The following is a 10,080-nucleotide window of genomic DNA, read 5'->3' as shown; positions in this document are numbered from 1 at the left end:
CTCTCAAGATCTTGTTTCCCTCCGTTCTAACATTTGTTGTAACCGTGCTCTCTCAAGATCTTGTTTCCCTTCGTTCCGGAGGCATTGTGATGTTGCTCTCCTCAACCCATCTTCTCGGATTGTCAGGACCATGTTTTGCTCATGCTTATCCTTTTAACCAGAGTGTTGTGTCCCCTTTTGCTCAAGCTCTTTCATTTTACCAAGTTTTTCATCTCTTTTAAACCGGAGTGCTGTCCGAGATCTTTCTTACCCCTTGTTTCAATTCATTCAATAGTTACGGAGGCAGTGTATTGTGATTTCATCAAGTATCTTCTCATCTTATCAAGTTATTATTCAATTCCTTTTCTTTTCAACCGGAGTGCTGCCCGAATTTTGGTTTTCCTTGATCCCCTTCTTTAACCGGAGTGTTTTCAATAAATATCTTGCCCTTCAACCTCAAGGTTTTTTTCGCAATGCTCTTTGTCCCTCTTTTCTAACGGAGTGTTTTCGACCTAGTTCACCTTCGTTGTATTCTTTGCTCGAATTTGTTCAACCTCGCAAGGTTCTTGGTTTCACTCATTGGTCAAAGAAGCAACTTAATTTCACCTCTTCTCTTCCTCTTTCGTTTTTCCCTCCGGTGCCATTCTAGATCTCGGGACGAGATCCTCTCGTAGTGGTGGAGTGTTGTAACGCCCCGAGACCGATGTGCCAGGTGCCGTCCAGTTATTCGCTGCCGTTGCCTTGTCATGGCTTGCGTGTTGCATTTCATCATGTCATCATATGCATTGCATCATCATGTTTTAAAAATTTGCATCCGAGCTTTTTCCCCGTTGTCCGTTTTGCATTCCGGCGTTCCATTCTCCTCCGGTGGTCATTTCTACCTTTCTTTCTTGTGTGGGGATTAAACATTTCCGGATTGGACCGAGACTTGCCAAGCGGCCTTGGTTTACTACCGGTAGACCGCCTGTCAAGTTTCGTACCATTTGGACTTCGTTTGATACTCCAACGGTTAACCGAGGGACCGAAAAGGCCTCGTGTGTGTTGCAGCCCAACACCCTTCCATTTTGGCCCAAAACTCACCTAACTCTGCTCCATCATCTCGGTCGTTCGATCACGATCGCGTGGCCGAAAACCGCACCTCATTTGGACTCTCCTAGCTCCCTCTACCTATAAAAGAGCACCCCCTCTCCGAAATTCGCGGTTCATTCTTCCCCTAACCCTAAAAATTCTCAGATCCGCGCCGCCGGACATTTCTTCCCCGCCGACGGACATGTCCGCGCCGCCTGCCGCGACCAACCACGGCGTGCCACGTCAGCGCCGCTGCCTCTCTCCACCGCGCGGGCCCGCGGCGCCTAGAGCCAGCCCGCCCGGGCCAGAACCCCCCGCCGCCCGAGCGCTCGTTCCTCCGCGCGCCTGCCACCGACCGCCACCGCCACCGCCATCGCCGGCAGCCGCCTTCGCTCGCCGCGGCGCGCCCCGGCACCCGAACGCCTCCCCGCCGCCGTCCCGAACTCCTCCGGCCTCGATCCGAGCCCGAGGAGGACCGCCACCGCCGCCTGCTTTCAGATCCGGCGCCGCCCACCGCGGCTCCGGCCATCCCCGTCGCCGGAGTCTCCCAGCGCCACCGCCGCCCTGCCTCGATCCCGATCTGATCGGGAGAGACGACCGGGTCGCTTCGTGCCCGCATGGGCCTCGCCTTCGGCCCAGCTCCAGCCGGCCTCGTTCGGCCTGCCTCCTCCTCCTTCGTGGGCCGGCCCAGCTTCCCGGCCAGCGCAGCGCCAAGCCCAGGTCCAGATCCGCGGCCTGCCTCTCTCCTCCACCGGCCTGCCTTCTCCTCTCCACGTCCGGGCCGAAGCCCACTGGGTGAGGCCACACACTCCCCAGCGCCTCCTGTTTTTTTTTCCTACTGTTGGGCTTGCCCAGATTCGGCCCGCATCATTTTTTCCAGTTCTGGGCGATTTTATCTAATTTCCAGGAGCCTGTCAGTTTTGCAGAAAAGTCCCTGTTCTTCATGCATTTAATAACTCACTAACCGTGCATCGGATTAAAATGTTTTATATATGAAACTTGCTCAGAATTTTGTGTAGATTAATAATATCCAACTTTCATCTATGTTTAGAATGTCTAAAATGATGTTTGTTTAATTTTGCTCCTATGCCATGTTAAAATGATTTAATTCATAACTAAATAACCGTAGCTCCGATTTAAATAATCTTTATATATAAATGGGGTAGAAAAATGCCTAGTTTAACATGGTGCTTTCATCTTGCATGTTTAACAACTCTAAAATTGTGTTTAGGGCAGAACAGTACCAAACCTTAAAATATGCACATGGGGAGTTTCCGGACTTGTTGGTTGTTGTTCCGGCCTCATTTAAACTTGCCTAGAGTAGGTAGTTTCGTCATGCTTCACCTCTTGCCATGTTAATCAACATTTAATTTTGTTGGGGTACATAAACGAGAGAGAACTAAATAATTTATGTGGTGTTTTGTCAATATGCATCCCGATTCATATTGAGCTCCACTTATTTTGTAGGATTGTTTGTGCACTTTGCCATGTCATGCTTCATTAAACCGGACATGCATCATACTTGTTTGTGCATCATGCCATGTCTTTGTCGTGGTTGTTTACTATGTCATTTGCTTCTTTCCGGTGTTGCTTCTTCGGGTTGGTTCCGATAACGTCGTGTTGTGAGGATCCGTTCGACTACGTCCGTTTGTCTTCTTCATGGACAAGTTCTTCTTCCTTGCGGGATTTCAGGCAAGATGATCATACCCTCGAAATCACTACTATCTTTGCTATGCTAGATTTGCTCGCTCTTTTGCTATGCCAATGCTACGATGCCTACCACTTGCTTTCAAGCCTCCCAAATTGCCATGTCAAGCCTCTAACCCACCTTGTCCAAGCAAACCGTTGATTGGCTATGTTACCGCTTTGCTCAGCCCCTCTTATAGCGTTGTTAGTTGCAGGTGAAGATTGAAGTTTGTTCCTTGTTGGAACATGGAGATGTTGTTCCTTGTTGGAACATGTTTACTTGTTGGGATATCACTATATATCTTATTTAATTAATGCATCTATATACTTGGTAAAGGGTGGAAGGCTCGGCCTTATGCCTGGTGTTTTGTTCCACTCTTGCCGCCCTAGTTTCCGTCATATCGGTGTTATGTTCCCAGATTTTGCGTTCCTTACGCGGTTGGGTAATAATGGGAACCCCTTGACAGTTCGCCTTAAGTAAAGCTCCTCCAGCAATGCCCAACCTTGGTTTTACCATTTGCCTCACCACCACCTACTTTTCCCTTGGGAGTCGCTCTCTCGAGGGTCATCTTTATTTTAACCCCCCCCCCCCCCGGGCCAAATGCTGGTCCGAAATGGGCAGCCTGCGGGGCCACCTCAGGGAAACTTGAGGGCTGGTTTTACTCGTAGCTTGACCTATCCAGTGTTGCCCTGAGAACGAGATATGTGAAGCTCCCATCAGGATGTCGGCGCATCGGGCGGTGTTGCTGGTTTAGTTTTACCCTGTCGAAATGTCTTATTGTACCGGGATACCGAGTCTGATCGGAATGTCTCGGGAGGAGATCTATTCATTCGTTGACCGTGAGAGCTTGTGATGGGCTAAGTTGGGACACCCCTGCAAGGATTTGAACTTTCGAAAGCCATGCCCGCGGTTATGGGCAGATGGGAATTTGTTAACATCCAGTTGTAGAAAACCTAAAGTTGACCTTAATTAAAATATATCAACAGCGTGTATAACCGTGATGGTCTCTTTCCGGCGGAGTCCGGGAAGTGAACACGGTGTTGGAGTTATGCTTGACGTAGGTCGTTTAGGATCACTTCTTGATCATACTTTCTCGAACGTGCTTTGCCTTCTCTTCTCGCTCTCATTTGCGTATGTTAGCCACCATATATGCTAGTCGCTTGCTGCAGCTTCACCTCATACTTTTACCTTACCCATAAGCTTAAATAGTCTTGATCGCGAGGGTGCGAGATTGCTGAGTCCCTGTGGCTCACAGATACTTTCAAAACCAGTTTGCAGGTGCCGATGTTACCGAGCAGGTGACGCAACTAAGCTCAGGAGGAGCTCGATGAAGATCTTGTCCTTTGTGTTGTTTCGTTTTAGTTGATCAGTAGTGGAGCCCAGTTGGGGTCGATCGGGGACCTTGTCGCATTTGGGGTTCTTCTTTTATTTTGGTTCCGTAGTCGGACCTTGATTGTATTTGGATGTTGTAATGCTTTATTCATGTAATTGTGTGAAGTGGCGATTGTAAGCCAACTATGTACTCTTTCCCTTATTAAATTACATGGGTTGTGTGAAGATTACCTCACTTGCGACATTGCTTTCAATGCGGTTATGCCTCTAAGTCGTGCTTCGACACATGGGAGATATAGCCGCATCGAGGGCGTGACAAGTTGGTATCAGAGCTTCCCCGACCTTAGGAGCCCCATTGCTTATCATTTTTAGTGGCTGAGTTGTGTCTAGAAAAATGTTTTGAGTCATTTAGGAATTATATATCGAAGAGTTTAGGAGTTCTTTTTACTTCCCAGTCTCCTCATCGCTCTGGTAAGGCATCCTGACGTAGAGTTTTGACTCTTCTCTTCTCAAATTTCACTAAAAAAAATTTTAGGATCACGCGGGTATCTTGGAATCGTTCCGATGGTTTTATGACGAGAACATTGTCTTGGTGCCTCCTGTCAGGGGTTTAGTGGAAGTGTCCCGGGGAGTTGAGCTCTGAGGTGTTGTCGTCATAATTTTATCGTTGCAGTTCTGGAATACCTGAGTTTAGTACGCCGACATCGAAAATCTCTTTTATGCAGTTCGTTGGTGAGATAACCTCGACGCCACCCAGTACTGGGGCGGGAGTTCGGGAGTATTGCCATAACTTGTATAACGGATGCTTTTCGAAGGTTGAGGTAGATGATTTCCGAAGGTTTCTTGGTTATGTGTTGAAGGATGGATACAGCTGGATGTAGGATTTGCTAGTTTGGGTGAGATATTATGCTTCCCCTGTATCCCCAACACCTGATTGCATAACTGGGAAAGTTTCGGGAGTTTATAAGTGGGAATTCAAGTAGCTCTTAGGATATCTTTCTGACAGATGTATGATACGAAATTGGGTTTCGACGTCTAGTGGTCCGCCTATTCACGGTTGGTTTTACAGTGGTCTCACTGTGTCTTAAAGAGTCCTTGGCTATGCCGACTCGGGGACGCTTCGTATGTCATGTGCACTGCCTTGTACATGATGGTGTTGTACGATCGAGCCCGTGTAGGCCCCACCACGAAAACTTCGGACGAAATCTCTATCATATGTTTGTTCTGGCTTATTTTGCAAGCCAATCCTTTGTTTTGTTTTTGAGTTGTGGTATTCGAGTTGCTTCGAAGTCAAATGTTGATTCCATACCTTCCCCAAATGGTGTTTTCATACTCTGATGTGAATACCAATCCTTCATGATAATCGAGATTGTCATGTCAATCCTTTTCACCGGTGTGTTTCTCTTCAAGTGGATCCGAACATTTCAACATCCGCAAGATCCAATCCCAGCTTTCTCAACGGTGTTCGTTCATCCATCCCAAGTTGTCTTTGTTTTCCCGCCCTCCCTCCCTTGTTTTCTTCAAGGACTCAGATTTCTTAATCGAGTATCCATCTATTGATGTGAAACCTCTCCATTCTTTTCCTTCAATGTTCTTATCCGGTGATGCTCATGAAGATTTTAACGAAGTTTCTAGTTCACCATTATTCATTCTTTTTCTTCTCCGGTGGATCTAATTCAAGCTTTCGGTGTTGATCATATTCTTTTCTGTATTTCAAATGCTTTTATCTTACCGGTGCACCTCATAATCATCCACTCTTCACTATTCATTTGTTCCGGTGTGTTCAAGATATCTCGAGTCTATTATCTCATTCAAGTCATTTAATTTAACCAGTGCATTCTCCTTTTCAAGCAATCTTTTCAACGGTGTTTCTTTTGAGTGGGCCCTAACCCACAGGTCTATTCCCAGGATCTTACCTGACTCTTCTTATTTTCCCGGAGGTATTCTCAAATTCCTTTCGAAGTTTGACGTAAGGATGAATTATCATCAGTCAAATGTATGTCTCCAAGATCTTTCAAATTATTTTCATCGTTGGTTCAACCTTTCCAATTTTAATTCCGGAGTACTCAATAATTCTTGGTGGTGTTTCCCGTCATCATTCTCGGGGATTTGTAGACCGAAGAAGATTTTTCTCTCAATCTTGCTCCATTCTCTTCAAGATTCGCGATTCTATCTTGTTGCCATCCTCTCATTTGTGATTGTGAGATATTCTTTTCAAACATCCGGAGTAATTGAGGAGCCTTTTCAGTTTGTTCATCCGGAGCCCATCATCTAAGATTTATTCATTCTCGGCTTTCAGCTCTCATCCTCCTAATTTTACCGGTGCATCAATCAAATTTCCTCTAATAAGTTCTTGATCTCTTCGTTCTCATGTATCTAAATCCTCTCAAGCATCTTCGTTCATTTTATAATTCTTCCCGGTGTTTCTTTATCTTGTCTTCGTTCATTTCCAATTCTTACGATGGTTTGCTCAAGATTCTAGTCCATGGTTATCATATCAACTCATTCGTTGTTTTCCAAATTCTACCGGTGGTTCTTTGAAGACCTTCTCAAGTTGGCGCTATATCTATCTTAATCTTTTCTACGAGAATAAGTAATATGTCGAATCCATTGATTGTCATCAATTTAATTGGTGAAGGATAAGCATAATGTAATTCTAATTCTTGTTTTATCCAAGTGGTTAATTCCCTATTCCGGAGGCTCATCAAATTCTTGTTTCCATTTGTTCATCTTTCTTTACCGGAGTGCCAATTTTTCTCTTTATCTCGTTGCTAAGCTTCATCTAATCATTGCAAGGCTTCAACCTTACTCTTCTCATCTTCCTTTCTGTTTGATCATTCTTTTGTTACCGGAGTTCGTCATGAAGGTTCTACATGATGGTTCATCAAGGATTTAATTCTTTCTCGAAGTGTTCATCGAGATTCTTTTCAAAGGAGCTCAAGCTTTCTTCATCTTGCTATCCGGAGTGCATTTCTGTCTATCTTATCATTCGAGGTGGTATTATGTCATTCTTGATAATTTGAGTTCATGTTTTCATGATTCACATGCTGTCAAGAATGAGACATTTTTAAATCCATCATTTTCTTCATTGGAATTATCTTGGGTTTATATTTCATCTAAAGCCTTCCCTAAGGATTGTTGTTATTATGGTGCTTATAAATGATCCAAGTTTTCATTTATCCTCCCGGTGAAATAAGTTTCTCACCTCCTAGTTCATATAAATCCAATCTTTTGTTTTCGTTAGTGGAAGAATTTTCACCTCATAAAGTTTGAGATGGTCTCCATAAGCCCACTACAACCTTGTTTTTTTCTTGTTGTTAATCCAACAAATCCGTTCTAACATTTTTTGTAACCGTGCTCTCTCAAGATCTTGTTTCCCTTCGTTCCGGAGGCATTGTGATGTTGCTCTCCTCAACCCATCTTCTCGGATTGTCAGGACCATGTTTTGATCGTGCTTATCCTTTTAACCAGAGTGTTGTGTCCCCTTTTGCTCAAGCTCTTTCATTTTACCAAGTTTTTCATCTCTTTTAAACCGGAGTGCTGTCCGAGATCTTTCTTACCCCTTGTTTCAATTCATTCAATAGTTACAGAGGCAGTGTATTGTGATTTCATCAAGTATCTTCTCATCTTATCAAGTTATTATTCAATTCCTTTTCTTTTCAACCGGAGTGCTGCCCGAATTTTGGTTTTCCTTGATCCCCTTCTTTAACCAGAGTGTTTTCAATAAATATCTTGCCCTTCAACCTCAAGGTTTTTTTCGCAATGCTCTTTGTCCCTCTTTTCTAACGGAGTGTTTTCGACCTAGTTCACCTTCGTTGTATTCTTTGCTCGAATTTGTTCAACCTCGCAAGGTTCTTGGTTTCACTCATTGGTCAAAGAAGCAACTTAATTTCACCTCTTCTCTTCCTCTTTCGTTTTTCCCTCCGGTGCCATTCTAGATCTCGGGACGAGATCCTCTCGTAGTGGTGGAGTGTTGTAACGCCCCGAGACCGATGTGCCAGGTGTCGTCCAGTTATTCGCTGCCGTTGCCTTGTCATGGCTTGCGTGTTGCATTTCATCATGTCATCATATGCATTGCATCATCATGTTTTAAAAATTTGCATCCGAGCTTTTTCCCCGTTGTCCGTTTTGCATTCCGGCGTTCCGTTCTCCTCCGGTGGTCATTTCTACCTTTCTTTCTTGTGTGGGGATTAAACATTTCCAGATTGGACCGAGACTTGCCAAGCGGCCTTGGTTTACTACCGGTAGACCGCCTGTCAAGTTTCGTACCATTTGGACTTCGTTTGATACTCCAACGGTTAACCGAGGGACCGAAAAGGCCTCGTGTGTGTTGCAGCCCAACACCCTTCCATTTTGGCCCAAAACCCACCTAACTCTGCTCCATCATCTCGGTCGTTCGATCACGATCGCGTGGCCGAAAAACGCATCTCATTTGGACTCTCCTAGCTCCCTCTACCTATAAAAGAGCACCCCCTCTCCGAAATTCGCGGTTCATTCTTCCCCTAACCCTAAAAATTCTCAGATCCGCGCCGCCGGACATTTCTTCCCCGCCGACGGACATGTCCGCGCCGCCCGCCGCGACCAACCACGGCGTGCCACGTCAGCGCCGCCGCCTCTCTCCACCGCGTGGGCCCGCGGCGCACAGAGCCGGCCCGCCCGGGCCAGAACCCCCCGCCGCCCGAGCGCTCGTTCCTCCGCGCGCCTGCCACCGACCACCACCGCCACCGCCATCGCCGGCAGCCGCCTTCGCTCGCCGCGGCGCGCCCCGGCGCCCGAACGCCTCCCCGCCGCCGTCCCGGACTCCTCCGGCCTCAATCCGAGCCCGAGGAGGACCGCCACCGCCGCCTGCTTTCAGATCCGGCGCCGCCCGCCGCGGCTCCGGCCATCCCCGTCGCCGGAGTCTCCCAGCGCCACCGCCGCCCTGCCTCGATCCCGATCGGATCGGGAGAGACGACCGGGTCGCTCCGCGCCCGCATGGGCCCCGCCTTCAGCCCAGCTCCAGCCGGCCTCGTTCGGCCTTCCTCCTCCTCCTTCGTGGGCCGGCCCAGCTTCCCGGCCAGCGCAGCGCCAAGCCCAGCTCCAGATCCGCGGCCTACCTCTCTCCTCCACCGGCCTGCCTTCTCCTCTCCACGTCCGGGCCGAAGCCCACTGGGTGAGGCCACACACTCCCCAGCGCCTCCTGTTTTTTTTCCTGCTGTTGGGCTTGCCCAGATTCGGCCCGCATCGTTTTTTTTCAGTTCTGGGTGATTTTATCTAATTTCCAGGAGCCTGTCAGTTTTGCAGAAAAGTCCCTGTTCTTCATGCATTTAATAACTCACTAACCGTGCATCGGATTAAAATGTTTTATATATGAAACTTGCTCAGAATTTTGTGTAGATTAATAATATCCAACTTTCATCTATGTTTAAAATGTCTAAAATGATGTTTGTTTAATTTTGCTCCTATGCCATGTTAAAATGATTTAATTCATAACTAAATAACCGTAGCTCCGATTTAAATAATCTTTATATATAAATGGGGTAGAAAAATGCCTAGTTTAACATGGTGCTTTCATCTTGCATGTTTAACAACTCTAAAATTGTGTTTAGGGCAGAACAGTACCAAACCTTAAAATATGCACATGGGGAGTTTCCGGACTTGTTGGTTGTTGTTCCGGCCTCATTTAAACTTGCCTAGAGTAGGTAGTTTCGTCATGCTTCACCTCTTGCCATGTTAATCAACATTTAATTTTGTTGGGGTACATAAACGAGAGAGAACTAAATAATTTATGTGGTGTTTTGTCAATATGCATCCCGATTCATATTGAGCTCCACTTATTTTGTAGGATTGTTTGTGCACTTTGCCATGTCATGCTTCATTAAACCGGACATGCATCATACTTGTTTGTGCATCATGCCATGTCTTTGTCGTGGTTGTTTACTATGTCATTTGCTTCTTTCCGGTGTTGCTTCTTCGGGTTGGTTCCGATAACGTCGTGTTGTGAGGATCCGTTCGACTACGTCCGTTTGTCTTCT

Source organism: Triticum urartu, chromosome 6A, assembly GCF_056163025.1.
Source record: "Triticum urartu cultivar PI428250 chromosome 6A, HENAU_Tu73, whole genome shotgun sequence".
Taxonomy (NCBI): Eukaryota; Viridiplantae; Streptophyta; class Magnoliopsida; order Poales; family Poaceae; genus Triticum; species Triticum urartu.
The sequence above is the reverse complement of the archived record's forward strand: the minus strand, read 5'-3'. Positions refer to the sequence as shown.